We start from the raw sequence: 21,502 nt of genomic DNA on the forward strand, positions 1-21,502 counted from the left end.
GAATGTCATTTATAGTTAATTTGCAAAAGTAATATAGTAATCTGAAAAAGGTTAGATTTGTAGATTTTTCAGAAGTTATGTGAATTACCAAATGTCTTTTGCACTACTGAGTAGAGCCCAAGAACACATTATGAGTCAATCTATATTCAAATTTAGAGCTTTTCCAAATATGAAATATTCATGTTGCAAACAAACACTCTTTGAGGAAACTAAGCTATTAATATATTTTTTAGATGGGCAGTAAGACATCAATGTCCCAGTAACTCTGTATATGAATTAATAGATATAAATATATTAATGTGAAATTTGAGTAATCGTGTGCATGTTACCTGCATTATATAAATGAAATTCAGTATGTAATTAGAAAGTCCAATTATCTTTTGAACTATACCACTCTAATATATCATCCACAGCTTAACATTTTTATTAGTATTATAATCTCTGATTAATTTTGGTATCTATGTTTTCCTTGTCTATTCACATACTAGTAAAATGATATGAGTTTCTTCATTTAATGTCTTTTCTGGTATGATATCCTAAGCTGATTTTCTATTTACTTACCTTGAAATGACAAAATTGAAAATACGTGGTTTAGTCTGGAAGCTTCTGATCCTTTCTGACATTAATAGAGTTATGTAGATACATTTTCCCCAAAGTTGAAGTATTTGAAATACCAGAGCTATTTACAAAGACAAATGTGAGAGCTCCCTCAAGACTTGAGCAAATAATATTTCCAGAGGATAAATATACATGTATTTCTCCTGATTAGAGAACAATTAGGCTTGTTCCTTCATAGCTACATAATGAAGAATGATACTTGTCTTTTTGTAAAGGAGGCAGTTTGGTTTTCTGGCCACAGACTCTTATTGATACTTGAGCTTCAACAAATAATCACTGGATTTAAAGTTGTTAAATCTAATAGACTCATAATTCTGCTGGTAAGAAACTGTATAGCAGCAGTTTACACAGTCCTTCACTTAGACTGTCTTTAAGTATTTCAATACAGTTATGTGAACCTTAGCTGTAATTTAATTATTTCACCACTATTCTGAATTGCCAAAGAGTGGGATTTAAAATATAAGATTGTATGGGAAAATCAGGCTTACTTAATATTTTTTTATTTGTTAGCTAAATGTATCATATACTTATTAGAATTTTTTCAAAGGATTAATGTAGGTAATATTTTCATGGAACATTGGGAAATAAATGGAAGTGCCATTATTATAGGTAAGCTTCATAAAGAATTTGGCTTTTATGAAAAGGAAGCAGGATTTCTAGATCAGTAAATATATGTCCTTAATAATGTATATACATAACATATAACTATATATGTAATATAAATCTTTTGTTTGTGTGTGTATAAAACCAGGCCTATTTTTACTCTATTGTAAGTAGTTTTAAGTATATCTGCTTTTTTTGATGACCTAGAGGCATAGCTGCAAGGAATGGCTACAATAGAAGCATACATTAAATACATACATACATACATACATACATACATACATAGTGATTATTTACAGTTCAAAGAAAGCTTTTGGTTTTTCCCCCCAAAACCATCACTTCTATTTTCCAAATTTTAGTGATTGGACAACCTTAGATAGAGTTTACTTCACAAGGAAGCAGAGCTCTTCCAGATGTGTTCCTGAAGTGTGCTTAGGGCAGAAAAGCTTCTCTTGTACTTCTCTCAGGAAGTAAGTATATTCAGAAATTCTCTGGGCTTTAATATGTGAGATGCGCGATGCTTTCCATGTGTAATCTGCTGTGGCCAAGGTGTCCTGAGAGGTCTATTTGGCCAGCTAAGCAAGTGTCTTAGTCACCATCTTTCAGGCTCTGTCAACTTTTTTTTTTTTAATTAAACTTTATTTTTTTTTTTAATTTACGTCCAAATTAGTTAACATATAGTTCAACAATGATTTCAGGAGTAGATTCCTTAGTGCCCGTTACCCATTTAGCCCATCCCCCCTCCTACTCCCCCGCCAGTAGCCCTCTCTCCATATTTGTTCTCCATATTTTGTTCTCCATATTTATGAGTCTCTTCTGTTTTGTCCCCCTCCCTGTTTTTATTGTATTTTTGTTTCCCTTCCCTTATGTTCATCTGTTTTGTCTCTTAAAGTCCTCATAGGAGTGAAGTCATATGATTTTTGTCTTTCTCTGACTAATTTCACTTAGCATAATACCCCCCAGTTCCATCCACATACTTGGCAAATGGCAAGATTTCATTCTTTTTGATTGCCGAGTAATTCTCCATTGAGTGTGTGTGTGTGTGCATGTGTATATATATGTGTGTGTGTGTATATGTGTGTGTATATATAAAACATCTTCTTTACCCATTCATCCATCAATGGATGGATTTGGGCTCTTTCCATACTTTGGCTATTGTTGATAGTGTTGCTATAAACATTGGGGTGCATGTGTCCCTTCGAAACAGTACACCTGTATCCCTTGGATAAATACCTAGTAGTGCAATTGCTGGGATGTAGAGTAGTTCTATTCTTAGTTTTTTGAGGACCCTCCATACTGTTTTCCAGAGTGGCTGCACCAGCTTGCATTCCCACCAACAATGTAAAAGAGATCTCTTTCTCCGCATCCTCACCAATATCTGTTGTTGCCTGAGTTGTTAATGTTAGCCATTCTGACAGGTGTATAGTGGTATCTCATTGTGGTTTTTATTTGTATTTCCCTGATGATGAATGATGTTGAGCATTTTTTCATGTGTTGGTTGGCCATCTGGATGTCTTCTTTGGAGAAGTGTCAGTTCATGTCTTTTGCCCATTTCTTCACTGGATTATTTGTTTTTTTGGGTGTTGAGTTTGATAAGTTCTTTATAGATTTTGGATACTAACCCTTTATCTGATATGTCATTTGCAAATATCTTCTCCCATTCTGTCGGTTGCCTTTTAGTTTTCCTTATTGTTTACTTCGCTGTGCAGAAGCTTTTTATTTGGATGAGGTCCCAGTAGATCATTTTTGCTTTTGTTTCCCTTGCCTCCAGAGACGTGTTGAGTAAGAAGTTGCTATGGCCAAGATCAAAGAGGTTTTTGCCTGCTTTCTCTTCAAGGATTTTGATGGCTTCCTGTCTCACATTTAGGTCTTTCACCCATTTTGAGTTTATTTTTGTGTATGGTGTAAGAAAGTGGTCCAGGTTCATTCTTCTGCATGTCGCTGTTCAGTTTTCCCAGCACCACTTGCTGCAGAGACTGTCTTTATTCCATTGGATATTCTTTCCTGCTTTGTCAAGGATTAGTTGGTCATACGTTTGTGGATCCATTTCTGGGTTCTCTATTCTGTTCCACTGATCAGAGTATCTGTTCTTGTGCCAGTACCATACTGTCTTGAAGATTACAGCTTTGTAAGACAGCTTGAAGTCCAGGATTGTGATGCTTCCTGCTTGAAAATTCCTTTTCAAGATTGCTTTGGCTACTCGTGGTCTTTTCTGGTTCCATACAAATTTTAGGGCTATTTGTTCTAGCTCTTTGAAGAATGCTGGTGTTATTTTGATAGGGATTGTATTGAATATGTAGATTGCTTTTGGTAGTATCAACATTTTCACAATATTTGTTCTTCCTATCCAGGATCATAGAATCTTTTTCCATTTTTTTTATGTGTGTGTGTGTGTGTGTCTTCAATTTCTTTCGTAAGGTTTCTGTAGTTTTCAGTGTATAGATTTTTCACCTCTTTGATTAGATTTATTCCCAGGTATTTTGTGGGTTTTGGTGCAATTGTAAATGGGATTGATTCCTGATTTCTCTTTCATCGTTGGTGTATGGAAATGCAACCAATTTCTGTGGGTTGATTTTATATCCTGCAACTTTGCTGAATTCATGAATCAGTTCTAGCAGTTTTTTGGTGGAATCTTTTGGGTTTTCCATATAGAGTATCATGTCATCTGTGAAGAGTGAAAGTTTGACCTCCTCCTGGCCAATTTGGATGCCTTTGATTTCTTTGTGTTGTCTCATTGCAGAGGCTAAGATTTCCAATACTATGTTGAATAACAATGGCAAGAGTGGACATCCCTGTCTTGTTCCTGACCTTAGGGGGAAAGCTCTCAGTTTTTCCCCATTGAGAACGATATTAGCATTGGGTTGTTCATATATGGCTTTTATGATCTCGAGGAATGATCCTTCTATCCCTACTTTCTTAAGCATCTTTATCAAGAAACGATGCTGTATTTTGTCAAATGCTTTCTCTGCATCTATTGAGAGGATCATATGGTTCTTGTCCTTTCGTTTATTGATGTGATGAATCACGTTAATTGTTTTGCGGATACTGAACCAGCCTTGCATCCCAGGTATAAATCCCACTTGGTCATGGTGAATAATTTTTTTAATGTATTGTTGGATCCATCTGTCAACTTTTTTAAAGTGTTCACTTTATTTGAGCTAAGTGAGATGGCTTCTATATAAAAGAAGCATCCTGGGGGATATTCAGTACTAACTGAACTATCTTCAGAACTGCTCTCATTCCCTCACTGTTTACCTGCCCCAGTCTTTTGTATGGCTTTCCTATTTTCTACCCCATATCTTCCCAACCCCTTTCACCCCCAAGCCCCATTTTAGTTGAGCATCTTGACTTGATGTATAAATGGGTGACATTTCAGATTCAGGTATTGTATTTTCTCAGTGTTGTGGCTTTGCTCAGGACTAATCAGCCATAAACAACTCTTCCTTTATGCAGATGTTCAGGCCTGTTATGGCACTGGTAAGACAGCCAAAAACAGTCATGTTGGAGCCCAGTGATGGGTTTTGGACACCATAAATGGAATGGAGGAAATAGGCTCCTTGTCAGACCCATTTGTAATATGCCATCCATCAAAGTATTCCTTTTTCCTTTTCTGCCATGTGAAAACATTGTAAAAAGACATTGTAAAAAAAAATAAATAGAAAAAAAATAAAATTCTTCATAAAAATATGTTAAAAAGTTAAATATGTATACATATATTGAATCATTATATTGTACACCTGAAAATAATATAACATTGTATGTCAATTAATCTCATTTTAAGAAATATATAAAAATAGTTAAATATAAAAGAAAACATATTTATTAAGGTCTGTGAAAAAACCAGCCATCTATGTCAATTTTTTTTTGCTCTCGTTTAGAGGATGATTTTTACTATCACAATAGCAATATGAACGTAATAGAAAAAAATTCATATTTAAGAACTACTCTTTTACAGGCAAAGTAATTTCACACCCTTTTTCTCATATGATCCCTTTCAACCTTAAAAATAAAATAGCCAATTATTTAACCAGCAAAAATGAGTTTATTTGGTAATAGCAGAAGAACTACAACTTGGGACATGCAAACTATAGCAAACCATAGGCAAATCTGAAGAGTGAAGGAGGAAGTTGGGAGGGGCCGTTTAAACAAAAATTCAGTGGAGGAGACTGAGAGTAGCGGCTCCTCACTGGCAGAGTCGTGGCCATCTCTAGGCTTCTCACCAGCTGGGTTGTTGCTCCAGGAGGAAAAAGCCTTGTGGCTCCCTGGGGGAGCACGTAAAGGAGGCCTTGAGGAGTGGTGAGTGCGAGCCCTTCTTCCAGTGCTTCCTGAGTTCCTTGACTGTCAGTTCCTTTATCCTTCTTCGCACTGCCCTATGTTGTCTTCTGAGACCCACCAGTGTGTTCTCATCTTAGATTTCGAGGAGCAACCCAGTGGTCAGAAAGGTCCTGAAGAGACGTCTCAATGTCAAACAAGAAGTGACTAGATTAGAATTTGAGTCTAGGTTTTCTGAATTCAGCCCTCTGAACTTTTAACTGCGAAACTGTTCCTCCACAAATGATGGAGAAGACTTGATACAGACTGTGGTTGAAAGCTTAACCGCGTTTATCTAACTGTGGTTGAGGTGACTTTGGGTGTTAAATTTTCTTATCACCCATAAACAGCTACAGTCCAGAGAATGAAATAGATCATGACAAGTGGTTGGGCTATAACACCCAGAATCACCGAGAACAGAGGCTGAACCTGTTACTGTTTGCTGTGTTTCCTGTAAAACTAAAGTTTAAATTCCAGACACCAGGACTGGCTGGCTTCACAGTCACACCTACTGACCTAGAGTTGAACACCTATCGGCCAGACCTGGTCTTTTTCATAAAGGTGTCAGCCCAGATTACATGTGAACATGCCCTATGGCCCTGTTGTTTATGAACACAGATCCGTTTTCTCAGGGGACAGCACCATTATCCAGTCAGATTCTTCAGTTCTCATTCTACCTTTGGCCAATTCCAACTACTACTTTGGCCTAAATCTCTTATAGTCAAACCCCAATGGCTTATATCAATATTCACTTTAAATATCTAATTATACATCACTTATCTGTGTAATCCATTGTAGTGAGATGTAAGCATTATTGTGTTCCTGAAAAAAAAAGTTTGTAGAGTCATGTTTTAAATACATTTGAGAAATTTGTGAAGGCCATTTGTTAATCATATCAAAATCATATCCATGAAGAGAAAATTCGGTTTTCAGGTAATTTTTAAATTTACATTTTAAAGCATGATGCTCTCCTTGGATCCTCCTATGGTCCATGTGTCTGCCAGATGGCTCTGTTTAACTACTAAAGACTCTTGTTGTTTTGTTTAAATGATACTCAGGCTTTGAGATTTTTTTAAAGAGGTGTCTTTATTTGGGCCAGGGGTCAGAAAACTCTTTTTATCAAAGTCCAGATAGCAGATACTGCAGACTTTAAAGGTCTTTAGGTCTCTGTTGTAACTGGTTTAAGATCTGATTCTACCATTGTTTTTGGAAGTCAGCCAGCAATTTGGTTGTGGGCCAATAAAATTTTATTTACAAAAAAACAGTAGTAGTCTAGATTTGACAGGTTATTTGCCTATTCCCGATTTAAACAGTTCTGCACTTTGTGGAAAACTGACTTCACTAAGTATTAGGCAGGGTAAAAACTGAGATTACATACCTAAGAAACTACATTTTAAAAGTATCTTAGAAATAAATCAGTCTATTTCTGTTTGAAATCATTATTTTCTTCTTTCATAGTTAATTTTTTTTTTAAATCATACAATTCATATAGACACCGTGAAATAATATAAGTCCTTCATTGATGATGCTCAGGATTTCAGTCAGTCAGAGGATATTCCCATGCCTTCTGCCCAAAGGTAAGGGTCCAGAATAGCACTCATTCCTGTGACCTGCTCCAAGCATAGCACAGAATTACATCTGCCCTTCGGGATAATTTAGGGGCAGGGAGACCCTGAGAAACTTGTGAAGTGACTGAGTTTTCACTTTGATTTTGTCCACTTTCCCTTTCTCTCCTATCTCCCCATTTTTGGTGCCCGAGTCTTCCCTCCCAGGCTCCAGGTCCAATGTGCCCTCCGGAGCCTTCCTACCAGTACCTGGGAAGGATCTTTCTGTATTCCCTTTCTGTGTTTTAAAACTTTAATTTGCAACATCAATTTGTTGAAGTGAGCTTTCCAACAAGCCGTCAGTTATGAGATAATTATATAACTTATTTACATTTTAAAAAGGGATTCCTTAAGTTTTAATGCTTGATTGAAGAAATTAGTCTCTGTTCGTTGGCTTTTACAGTACTATGAAGAGAAGGATCTGCTGGTGGTTGCTCATAAACTATATATATTTGCTAGTATCCTATTTTATTTACATTTTATGACAGTCCTAGTTAAGGTGGTTGTTTGAAATTAAAACAATTCCCAGGATCCCCCTAATGTTCCAGTTCACAGGTAGAGGAGGATGTAAGATACTAGTCAGTGTAAAACCAGTTTGTTTGTTTAATGTCATATTTCCTGGTTACTTTATGAACGTACAAACTATTGGTCATTTGTTTGGACTCTATCACAGATCTGGATTGATTTACTTCAATTCCCAGAAAGGACTTTTTTTCATCAAAATGTGGCTGAAAGAACATTAGAAATCAGGGTGAGAACAGAGGCAAAGATAAAGTACAAATTAGTGGATAGGATTAAAATACTGAGAAACACACTAGATTGAAGCATTATATTTGCACATACACATATATGTATATACACATATCCAAAATATTCACAGAATTTACCACACCGATTCAGACTGGCATTTTCCATGAGTTAACATATGTATGTGGTATTTCCACTTAAGTTTTGAGACAGTTTTAACAGATACTGAGCCCAAGTCATTGTATGAAGAAAGAAACTCCCTGGCAAAGCTATGGAGGAAGTTGGAATAATTGCCTCTACAAAATTCTAAATCTCCTTTTTGACATTTGACATCCTGCAATACATGATTTTCTAGCATCTTTGGAAAAGCAGCCTGACTTTGTTCTCCCTTTCCAGCTTGAATTACATCATTTGCTTCTTTAATTACTTGATCAGATAAGGAAAGTACAAAAATAATGAAGGCTTTCCCTGGGGAGGCAGGTTTTCCATAGGCTCTATACCAGCAGGGTTGTGCTCTTCGAGAAGCATAGAAACAACTCTGTTATATAATTATTTTCCAGGTTTTAGCCTGGCCTTATAATAGAGCTCCAATTTTAAGCTTTATTTCATCTGTTGCTTTCCTTAATACTTACATCAAGGAACCTCATTTACTACCGCCCTGTGTGTATATGAATGTTAGGAAACACAGGCAGATTCTGAATGTTATTTAAATGTGTTCTCTTGTGGGGTGCCTGGGTGGCTCAGTCGGTTGAGAGTCCAGCTTCGGCTCAGGTCATGATCTCACAGTTTGTGGGTTCGAGCTCCGCATCGGGCTCTGTGCTTGACAACTTAGAGTCGAGAGGCTGCTTCGATCTGTGTCTTCCTGTCTCTCTGCTCCTCCCCCACTCATGCTCTGTCTCTCTCTCTCCTTCAAAAATAAATAAAAACATTAAAAAAATTTTTAATGTGTTCTCTTGTGAGTTAGTGCACAGATATTGGGAATGAGGTAGCAGCACAGACACTACTCAGTGAAGAGGAATAATTTTTACATGAATAAAATCAATGAGCTATTAAAATCTGTGTCACTACAATGACCAAATTCAATGGAATTGTTAAATATTAAAGAAACATTTGTGCTCAGACCATAACACCAAATACAAAATAAATTATTACTCTGAAAATCTAAGACTCTGGTAAAACAAATGCAGTTTCTGGATTGAATGGATTTTAAAAATACTCGTTGTTGTTATCCTAATTTAATTTCCATGCTTAAATTTTATCTTAATATAAAAAATATTTTAAGGAGGATGTCATATTTTAATTTGATCATTTGATTTTTCCAGCCAGCTTAATATTCGTATTTAGTTGAATCCTGGCTAGTGCTGTCCCCATTTATGTTTTGCTCTGTATGTATGGATGTGTATTTGCCAAAACATTTGTTAGATGTAGACCTCTAGCAGATGTCCTTGATACGTCTTTTTCTTTTACCCCTGGCATTTCATCAGTCACCAAAACCTGATAGTTTTGCCTCATAAATGTTTCTCAAGTTCTGCCATTTTTTTCCATTTCCTCTTACAACCCCTTTCTACAGCCCACAGTTATTTCACAGCAGAACTACTAGAAGTTTCCACACTAATTGCTGATTGTGTGAAAACGCCCTGCTGACAGGCAGCAGGCTGTCACAGAGCAACTTAGAATTGGACACAAATCACAGCTTGTGAAACATTCCCACGAGTCACAAAACAGGCGGGCCGCTCCAAAGCAGGATGGCCAAGACATGTTAAGCACAAACACTTATCCCCATATATTAGTGATAAGACCTCAGCTAAACCTCCCTAACAGTAATCCTGCATGGGGTCTTGTGATCAAAACCTAAGGAAATGGACTATTCCAGCAAGTCACTTATTCACAAACTGTGGCCGAGCCCAAACCGTCCTGTGATGCCCTTTGCCTTCCACACTCTCTCAGTTTACTTCCCTAACTGTCCCTTTTGGGGAGCACATGGCTCCACTGAGCTGCTTTCTGTCTTGGGAAACAAACTGATAAAACTGACTTTACTTTGTTTCCAATCTGTCGCCGGTTGTCTTTCTTCAGTGGGCCTGAACAAGTGGAGAGAAAACAAACTTTGGCAAGATGTTCTACGGACCAGGGCCCTTGACTCAGCAATAATTTGTGCATATAAGAGGTTCTTGAGCCTTTTCCTCAAGCCACAAGGCTGTCACCATGGGAAGTGGTTCTGATGATCTGAACTGTAGATAGGAGCTAAAGTAAGAGATGTTGGCCAACAATTACTGAACATGTGACACACGCCAAACTCTGCCCAGAGACTTTGCAGGTATGATGCCATTTAATCTTCACCGTGACCTTATGGGGCACATGACTTAATCCTGTTTTACAGAAGAAGGACACTGAGGCACGGAAACATTAAGTAATTTGCTAGAAGTCATAAATTGTTTTGCCTCTTATTGACAGAGGAAAGCAAGTGCATAACCCCTGTGAGCCTGGGCTGCGCAGTCCCCAGCCCAGCTTTCCGTCTTGCTCCACCTCTTGGCAGAGTACTTATTTATCAGAATTTTTACTCATGGCAGAAAGAAAGAAACTAAAAGGGGCACATAGCTCTCGTTTCTTTCTTTTTTTTTTCTGTTCTGTTTTTAAAGATAGTCACTTTTCTACTCTGAAAACATTCTGAGACATGTAAGATTGTAGAGCAAGACATGGACAGACAGACACAGGGGTGGCTGGATTAAGAATTGAAAGTCATCCTTTCTTTTCTTTTGGTGTCTGTATAACACATCTAATTGCCTAAACAAGTACTTTAAAGAATCCTTCCTGGAAGGGATAAAATATTTACAAATAGTAAATAATCACTGACCTTTAATTTCAACTATTGAAGGCCACATGGAGATTCTGCATGTTAAAAGTATCATACGAAGTCTCTTTTGATTTCTTATTCCATGTTCCTTTTCTTTGTTCTTTCCAGTCACCTTTTAAATAAAACTTTTATTTTTCTCTTATGTTCACTTTAATATCACCTGCTAATATTCTTTACTTTTTACCAAAGAATGACATGGAAAATTGAATTTCGTGAATATCTTTGATTCCTAGTTATAAACTAGATTGGAATTTTTTGTGTTTTTAATTATTTTCAATGATTATTATTGAAGCTAGATGTATAACATATTGCACCCTTGCCCGAAATCAGTGTAAAAGGAATGAAATGTTAATAATCAGCTTATCATCTGTAGAACATGTGGGTGCCTATGTGGTAGGCATGATAATCCAGACATACATTTTCATTTATTTGGTCTTGAATGAAAATTGTCAATAGATTGAGGAATGTGAGATTAACAAAAGAGTAACAAGTATACTCAAATTGCAAAAATATATAAAGAGAATATGACCTCTTCTCTTGAATTTATATATGTTCTGGTTTCAAGTATTCAGTCCTTTATAGATTCAAGGTTATAGCTTAGGGACTGTGCCTGCCCATTGCAGAGAGCTAATTTGTTTTTCCCCAGAAATGGATTTCATTTTCCTTTGTGCATCATCAGCACATTTTTAAAGTCCTGCTGGTAAATTTTATAGTGGCAATGTGCAGAAGAATTTCATTTAATTTTGAGTTCCCAGGTTGACTAGCAATGCTAGTGGGGGTTATATTATTATTTTATTTTCAAAAGTGCATTACTATTTGAAAACAGAAAATATCCAAAACATCAACTTATTTCAGGGGAATGGAGTTAGAGAAAGAGTGGAAAAGAAAAGTAGAAAAGAGTAGTTCAAAGCTTTGTTTTGTTTTTTCCCCCTCATTTCTGAAGAATATGGCCTGAAAACCCAAAAAGGGTACCTTGTTCTACTCCCTGGAGCCTGTGACTATGTTAAATGGCCTGGCAAAGGAAATTAAGAGTAAGTACTTAAGATGGACAGACTGTCTTGGATGGCTCACATAGACCCAGTGCTGTCACATAAACCCCTAGCTATAGAAAGGACAAACAAAATGGTCAGAGAAGGGCTCCCTTTCTCTGTTGCTGTCTTTGAAGATGGAACCAATGAGTGATGTGGCCTCTAGAACCTGGGAACAGCTCTCAGTTTACAGCCAGAAAATAAGAATCTTAGCTCTACAACCACAGGAAACTGAATTCTTCCAGCAACCTGAATGGGTAAGAAACTAACTTTCCTGTGGAACCTCCAGAAAGGGATGTAGGCTGCTGGTATCTTGACTTTCGCCTGGTAAGACCCATGTTGAACTTTGGACCTACGGAATTGTAAGATGCAAATTTGTGTTGTTTAAGCCAACAAGTTTGTGGGTTTTATTACCCCAACAATAGAAGACTAATACACTGGGTGGCAGATATTTGACAGAGGTGGAATGGAAATGAGGGAGAAAATATAAAGCAGAAAAACAATTCAAAATCATGTTGTATTTGGTGTAACTGATGTAAGCTAAATACAAACATTCATCGTTATATGACGGTTAAGTTATTTGGGAATAGACAGATCCTGTGTTAACTCTCTCAAGCCCAGCTACTTAGTTATTCACTAATTTTCTGTGTGCTTGGAGTTATAATTGTCTTCAGTGTGCACATAACATGGAAAGGATCTCATTTGGATAAAATTAGCGAAGAACTTAGTGACCTTGAAGTTGTAATGATTTTATTTATTTATTTGTTTGTTTGTTTGTTTATTTGTTTATTTATTTATTTATTTATTTATTTATTTATTTTTACTGAATCATGAGTCAGCCAGCCTGCTCCAAGTGAGGACTCCCCATAGGACCAGGAAAACATGTCCTGCTGGGAGTAAGATAGAGAATGCTTTAACGGTAAAGTTGAAGGTGTTTCGCTGGCCTCACTGTGTCCTTCATTGAATGTGAGTCCAACAAGAGCTGGACAGAAGGCAAGCTGTATTATAGAGGATTTTAGCAAACTTTTTAAAAGAAATAGTATTACAGTATCCTCTGAAGTCCTCAATTACTAGTTATGTTTCCAATTTTAAGCAGTAGTGCTGTTTGATGCTGGCAGGGTATGGGATGGAGGACAGGGATGAAGGCCATTAGAAGGGAAGACAGAGCATACTTTTGTATCTTTAATTCTTTGCTTTAACAGTTTCACCATTGTGAACTCCTGTTGTTTGCATTCAAGATGCTAATTAACAATCATAAATCCAGGATTTACTAGAAAACTTAGCGCCCCAATCCAAACTTCAAAAATGATATTGCATACATTATTCATTTTTTAATTAAAAAAATTAACTTTTGTTTATTTTTGAAACAAAGAGAGACAGGACATGGACAGGGGAGGGACAGAAAGAGAGGGAGACACGAAATCCAAAGCAGGCTCCTAGCTCTGAGCTATCAGCACAGAGCCTGACTTGGGTCTGGAACCCAATGAAGGGCGAGATCACATGTATCTAACTGAGCCATCCAGGCGCCACTCCATTATTCAATTTTTATGACTATATCCTTCTCCTAAGAAGGCAGCTTTTGTAGAAAGGACTGGAAAATGATTCCACTAGAAACATCCATCTAACAAGGTTGCAAACAATAACAGCAACAAAAAAATAAAAGAGAGAGATAGAAAGAGAGGCAGAGAAACCATTATGAAATTCAAGGTCATATTGGGGTACCTGGGTGGCTCAGTTGGTTAAGTGTCTGACTTCAGCCAGGCCATGATCTTACAGTTCACGAGTTTGAGCCCTACGTCGGGCTCCATGCTGACAGCTCAGAGCCTAGAGACTGCTTCAGAGTCTGTGTCTCCCTCTCTCTCTTCACCTCCTCTGCTCATACTCTCTCTCTCTCTCTCTCAAAAATAAAAATTAAAATTAAAATTTAGAAAAAATTACATGGTCATACTAAGGTCTAAAAGTTTGGTACATCACCAGGTTAATGAAAATTATATTTTAGTATTTTATTTCTGTTTAATAATTCATACGAAAAGTAAGTCTTAAGAGGTAATTTATTTTATTCTACTAAGATAAATTCTGCTCACTGAATTTATTGTACAAACGTAGTATTTGACCATAAAATTTAAGAATTATAGTTAGACATAGGCATTTAATTTTTTTTAATTAACTAAAGTCCATACTTTATTCAGGTTAACTTAGGGTGTATTGTTTTGTTGTGTTTTAATTCAAGTATAATTAACATACAATGTTACATTAGTTTCAGATATACATATTCAACAATTTTATACATTTCTCAGTGCTCATCAAGATAAGCATACTCTTTTTTTACGTTTTTATTTAAATTCCAGTTAGTTAATATACAGTGTAATCTTAGAGTCAGATTTACAATATAGTGATTGAACAATTCCATACATCACCCTGTGCTCATCACAACATGCGCACTCCTTAATCCCCATCACCTGTTTCACCCATCTGTGCACCCATCTCCCCTTTGATAACCATCGGTTTGTTCCCCATAGTTCACAGTCTGTTTCATGGCTTGTCTCTCTCTTCCTCCTTTTTGTTTTTCCCCCTTTGTTTCGCTTCTTGAATTCCATATATCAGTGAAATCATGTGGTATTTGTCTTTTTCTGACAGACTTATTTTGCTTAGCATGACACTCACTAGCTCCATCATGTCATTGCAAATGGCAAGATTTCATTCTTTTTTATGGCTGAATAATATTTCAGTGTGTGTGTGTGTGTGTGTGTGTGTGCGCGCGCACGTGTGTGCATGTGTATACATATACATACCTTCTTTATGTATCAGTCAATGGACATTTGGGTTGCTTCCATAATTTGACTATTGTAGATAATGTTCCTATAAACATTGGGGTGTATGTATGACTTTGAATTATTATTTTTGTATTTTGGGGGTAAATAATTGATAGTGTGATTGCTAGCTCATAGGGTAGTTTTATTTTTTTTAAGTTTATTTAATTTTTGAGAGAGACAGAGACAATATGATCAGTGGAGGTGCAGAGAGAGAGGGAGTGAGAAAGCCCCAAGCAGGCTCTGCACTGTCCACACAAAGACCAATGTGGGGCTCGAACTCATGAAACCCTGAGATCATGATCTGAGCTGAAACCAAGAGTCAGATACTTAACCAAATGAGCCACCTAGGCACCCTGGGTAGTTACATTTTTAACTTTGTAAGGAACCTCCATACTGTTTTCCAGAGTGGCTATACCCGTTTGCATTCCCACCAACAGTGTAAGAGTTTCCCTTCTCTACATCCTCAACCAACAGCTGATATTTCTTGAGTTGTTGATTTCAGCTAGTCTGCCAGGTATGAGGTAGTATCTCATTGTAGTTTTGATTTGCATTTCCCTGATGATGAGTGATGTTGAGCATCTTTTCATGTGTCTGTTGGCTATCTGTATGTCTTCTTTGGAAATTGCCTATTCATGTTTTCACAGATTATTCATTTTTTGGATGTTGAGTTTTATAAATTCTTTATATATTTTGGGGCACCTGGGTGACTCAGTGGGTTAAGCATCTGACTTTGGCTTAAGTCATGATCTCTCAGTTCATGGGTTGGAGCCCTGCCTTGGGCTTTGTGCTGACAGCTCAGAGCCTGGAACCTGCTTTGGATTCTGTATCTCCCTCTTTCTGCCCTTCCCCTGCTCATGCTCAGTCTTGTCTCTCTCTCAAATAAACATTAAAAAAATTATAAATTATTTATATATTTTGGATGCTGTTTATCAGATACATCATTTATTAATCTTGTCTCCCATTCTGTAGTTGGCCTTTTAGTTTTGGTGATTATTTCCTTCCTGTGCAGAAGTTTTTTTATCTATTTTTATTTTTTTAATTTTTTTAAGGTTTATTAATTTTTCAGAGACAGAATGTGAGGGGGGAGGGGCAGAGAGAGAGGGAGACACAGAATCCGAAGCAGGCTCCACGCTCTGAGCTGTCAGCACAGAGCCCAATGTGGGGCTCAAACTCATGGACTGTGAGATCATGACCTGAGCTGAAGTCAGACGCTTAACTGACTGAGCCATCCAGGTGCCCCAGAAGTTTTTTATTTTAATGAAGTCCCAATAGTTAATTTTTGCCTTTGTTTCCCTTGCCTTAGAAGACATTCCTAGTAAGAAGTTGCTGTAGCCGATGTCATAGAAATTACCGCCTGTGTTCTCCTGTAGGATTTTAATGGTTTCCTGTCTCACATTTCGGTCTTTACTACATTTTGTATTTATTTTTGTGTATGTTGTAAGAAAGTGGTCCAGTTTCATTCTTTTGCATGTTGCTGTCCAATTAACACCATTTGTTGAAGAGACTGTCTTTTTCCCATTGGATATTCTTTCTTGCTTTGTCAAAGACTAGTTGACCATATAGTTTGGGTCCATTTCTGTTTTTTTATTCTGTTCTATTGACCTATTTTTGTCCAATACCAGACTGTTGTGATTACTACAACTTTGTAATATAACTTGAGGTCTGGAATTGTGATACCTCAAGATTTTTTTTTTTTGTTTTTCAATGTTCCTTGACTATTTGGGGTCTTTGTGGTTCCATAAAAATTTTAGGATTTTTTTTTTCCCTAGCTCTGGGAAAAATGCTGTTGGTATTCTTGTCTTACTCCTAACCTTAGGAGAAAATCTCAGTTTTTCCCCATTGAGGATGATGTTACTGAAGGGTTTTTTAATATATGGCCTTTATTATGTTGAGGTGTGTTCCCTCTAAACCTACTTTGTTGAGGGATGGATGAATGGATGTTTTACCTTGTCACAAGCTTTTTCTGAATCTATTGAAATGATCATATGGCTGCAATCTCTTCTCTTATTGATCTGATGTATCATGTTGATTGATTTGAAATATTGAACTACCCTTGCCTCCTGGCAATAGACTCAACTTTTTGTGGTGAATGATTTTTAAATGTATTGTTTGATTCAGTTTGCTTGTCTTTGGTTGAAGATTTTTACATCTATGTTCATCAGAGGCATTAGCTTGATTTCTCTGTTTTAGATGTCTTTATCTGCTTTTGGTATCAGGGTAATTCTGGTCTCAGAATGAATTTGGAAGTTTTCCTTCTTTTTTTCTTTCTTGGAATACTTTGAGAAGAGTAGGTATTAACTCTTCTTTAAATATTTGGTAGAATTAGCCCGTGAAGCCATCTGGTCCTGGACTTTTGATTGTTGGGAGTTTTTTGATGACTGATTCAATATCTTTTCTAGTTATGGATCTGTTCAAATTTAGTCCATTTATATTCAAAGTGATTATTGATAGGTACTTATTGTCATGTTATTACTTGTTTTGTGGCTGTTCCTGAAGACTTTCTATCATCTTTTTCTCTCTTTTATGTGTTTCTTATATTCTTTAGTGATGTATTCAGATTTATTTCTCCTTATTCTTTGCATGTTTGTCACTGGTTTTTGACTTGTGGTTGCCATTAGGTTTGAATCCAACCTTTTCTTCAAATAGCAATATATTAAGTTGATAGTCATTTATTTTTTTAATGTTTATTTTTTGAGAGAGAGAGAGAGAGAGAGTCAGAATGTGAGAGGGTGAGGGGCAGAGAGAGAGGGAGACACAGTATCCATGGCAGGCTCCAGGCTCTGAGCTGTCAGCACAGAGCTTGACATGGGGCTTGAATTCACGAACTGTGAGATCATGACCTGAGCTGAAGTTGGATGCTTAACCAACTGAGCCACCCAGGCACCCCAAGTTGATGGTCATTTAAATTTGAACCCATTCTTTTCTCTTCTCCTCATGTTTACCTATATGTTATTATATTTTGCATCCATTTTCCTTTGTGAGCTTCTTGACTGATAGTTTACATAAATATTCATGTTTACTACTTTTGTGTTTCCTGCCTTAATCCTGTTACTTTGGTCTTTGTTTTCCATTCAGTGTCCCCTTTAATATCTCTTGCAGGGATGGATTAGTGGTTACAAAGTCCTTTAGTTTTTGTTTGTCTGGGAAACTCTTTATCTCCCCTATTCTAAATGACAGCATTGCTGGATAGAGTATTCTTGACTGCAGATTTTTACCATTCAGCACTTTGAATATATCCTGCCACTCTCTTCTGGCTTTCCAAATTTATATGGAGAAATCTCCACCTAGCCTTATGAGTGTTCCCTTGTAAGTTACTGACTACCTTTGTCTTGCTGCTTTTAGGAGTTTTTCCTTTATCACTATATACTGCAAATGTAATTACGATATGTCTTGGTGTTGGCCCACTTGTTGAATTTGATGGGAGTTCTCTGTGCTTCTGGATTTGGATGTCTGTTTCCTTGCCCGCATTAGGTGTGTTTTCAGCTATTATTTCTTCAAATAAATTTTCTGTCCCCTTTTCTCTTCTTCTGGGACTCCTAAAATATAAATCTTATTACATTTGATGGAGTTATTGCGTTCCCTCAGTCTATTCTCATCTTCCATAATTCTTTCTCTCCTCTGTTCAGTGTCATTGCTTTCCAGTACTGTCTTCAGGTAACTAATTTGTTCCTCTGCCTCTTCCAGCTTGTTGTTCATTGCATTAAGCATGTTTTAATCTCCTTTATTGTATTATTTATCTCTGGTTGATTCTTTTTTAACTCTTTTATCTCTGTGGTAAGTTGTCTCTGATATCTTCTCTTCTTTCCTCAAGCCCAGTGAGTATCCTCATGACCTTTGCTTTAAATTCTCTGTCTGGAGTGTTACTTATATCTGTTTTGCTTAAATCTCTGGCAGTGGCCTTATCCTTTTCTTTCATTTGGGATAAATTCCTCCATCTTGGCATTTTGTGTCAGTCTCTGCCTTCTGCATGCTAGAAATGCCAGTTATGTCTCCTGCTCCTGAAAGTAATGGCCTTATGAAAAAGAGGTCATGTAGTGCCCAGGGCCTGGCACCTCAGGGAATGTCTCTGGTGTGTCCTGCATGTGCTCTGCTATTGTGTTTTGGCTGCTCTAGCCTTCAGGCCTGTTGACTTCAGAGGCTCTCCTTGCCTGGTGTGGGCCCGATTTAGTCCCTGGCCTGAATGTGGCAAGTTGTAACTAAGTATGCTCTGATCTGCTGGTGAAAGTAGACCTGTCACCACCTCTACTAGAAGGGAGACCTTGAGAAACTTTCTGATGGGGAGATGTGGAGTGGGCAGGTGGTTTGTGCTGGTTTTCTGGGGGAGAGGCCAGATACAACGGGACTGAGGCAAGTATTCCTGAGAAAGGGCAATTCCACTGGAACACCCTGAGGTGTGGGGCTTAGCATCCACAAGTTATGCAGCCAGTTTCCACTTTGTGCTGCTTCCTGCAGGTGGCTATGCTTAGTGGTTGGGGAGGAAAATGCTGCCAGGCAGTTCCTTTGTTCCTTCAGTTCCACAGAGTTGTCTCTGTGAACTCTGCCATTCAGGAACAAGCTCCAAGAAGAGCAATATTCTCCTCACTGTGTGTCCCTGGCATTTTTCAAGTTGCTATTTCCATGCTGTCTGCCCTTGCCTTCTCTCTGAGAGTGGAGCAGGGCAGTGCCCTCCAGGCTTTATTGCAGCCAAGCCACTGACTTTTAAAACTCCAGGCTTTATGTCCCACTGGTTGCAAGAACTCATGAAGTTCCACACCTCTCATTTACCAAACCACTGGCTATGTGGTTCTTGTGCGTTCTTGCGTGTTCCCCTGTGTGTTCTGCTCTCTCTCACACTTCTTAGCTACCATGGCTCCTCCTGTCTGCCACAGCCAGGATCCATTTCTCCCTTAAACCGTGTCTCTTCATTTCGTACCTTCTTCACTGGGGCTTCTTTTCTCTCTTTGATTGCAGAGTTTGTTCCGTCAGTAATCAGATGGATTTCTGGGGTACTTTGGATGATTTGATAGTTATCTTGTTGTATTCATGGGATGAGGTAAGCCTAGGGTCTTCCTACTCAGCTACTATCTCCTGCCTCTGCCAAGATAAGCGTACTCTTAATCTCCTTTATCTATTTTCCATCCCCCTCCCACCTCCCCTCTAGCAAATACTGCTTTGTTTTCTGTATTTGTCTGTTTTTTTGTTTGTCCCTTTTGTTTGTTTTCTTCCTTAAATTCCACATATGAGAAAAGAAAAAAATCCACACATGAGTGGTCATACCATATTTGTCTTTCTCTGACTGATTAATTTTACTTAGCATTATAGCCTCTAGGTTCATTCCTGTTGCTGCAAATGGCAAGATTTCATTCTGTTTTCATGGCTGAGTAATATTTCATTATATATATGTAGTTAGGTGCAGGTTCAAAGTTAGGTCCAGGTTTTAGCATTCTGCCATATTCAGTATAGCATTCTGAATTTCCTGTGACCAAGTTTCCCTTTGTAATGATTTGATTTTCAGTGAAACCTTCCAGGTATCACTTTGAAGTAACATATATAACCAAGTCATTACCCTGTGAGCTGAACCAAACATTTAGCAGGTTGCTCACACATCAAACTTAAAAAAAAAAAAAAATGTTTATTTATTTATTTTGACAGGAAGAGAGACAGAGCAGGGGAGGGACAGAGAGAGACAGAGGGAGAGAGAGAATACCAAGCAGGCTCTGTACTGTCAATGCAGGGCCCAACATGGGGCTCGATCTCATGAACTGTGAGATCATGACTTGAGCCAAAATCCAGAGTCAGACACTTAAACAACTGAGCCACCAAGTCTCCCCAAAACTTTTTTTAGAGCTATAGTTAAAAGAATGTATTATTTTTTTTATTTGAATAATTTTCCTGATGGAATTTGAAGATACTTTTGGAAGACCAATAGTATACAGCTTGATATTCTGCTGATATAAATAAAGATAGTATTAAACATAATATTTGTAGTTAAATACAAAAATATCCCAGCGTATAGTTCAAGTACTAAAATGTAGATATAACTGAATACACATTAGAGAAGATATAAAGGCCAGCATGGTGCTTAGATACAGTGGTCAGTCAAATCAAGGAGCTGATATTAAAGCCACTGATACATGCATCATTCATGATGATACTGTGTAAAAAAAAAAAGATAAAATTTTTATTTTTTAGCCAAATATTTTTAACATTATAATTAGTAGAAAACATATTGTGAATCCATACTTTCACAGGAAAGGAAAAAGACCAATCAATCCTTTTTTTTTTTTTTAATTCTGGATAATCTAGAAAACTAACTTAAATCTTTTTGAACAGCATACAAGTTTTAATGAATCTTAGAATTTCATGGAATGTGTAATGTCAGTAATAATGCATACAAACAAATTAAATATAGAGCCACAAAATATGAAACCGAGCAAACAAAATAATGTATATGGTTATACTACAAGGTACTGAGGAGGGATTGAAATAAAAGTCACATGTGATGCCTGCTAATACAAGGTCACTCTTATTTGATTTTGGAAAAGAAAAATTAATGTGTGCCAAGATAAATATACTGCAAATAACATAAGGAATACACTATTTTGGTTTGAAACAGAGTCGTTTAAAATCATATTAGCAAATTAGGGGTGTGTAGGTGGCGCGGCTGGTTAAGCATCTGCTCTTGATATCAGCTCAGGCCTGAAGTCAATGGGCTCTGCGCTGATAGCGTGGAGCTTGCTTGGGATTCTCTGTCTCCCACTCTGTCTCTCTGTCCTTCCCCACTTGCTTTGTCTCTCTCTCTGTCAAAATAAACATCTAAAATTATATTAACAAATTAAAACATTTTTTTATTTAGTTTATACAAAAACTCATTTAAAAAGTATGTGTTTCATACTCAGATATCCTGTCTGTTTCCTGACAAAAATTTGCTGCAAACAAGATTACAAT

This window comes from Panthera tigris, chromosome D2 (genome assembly GCF_018350195.1).
Source record: "Panthera tigris isolate Pti1 chromosome D2, P.tigris_Pti1_mat1.1, whole genome shotgun sequence".
Lineage (NCBI taxonomy): Eukaryota > Metazoa > Chordata > Mammalia > Carnivora > Felidae > Panthera > Panthera tigris.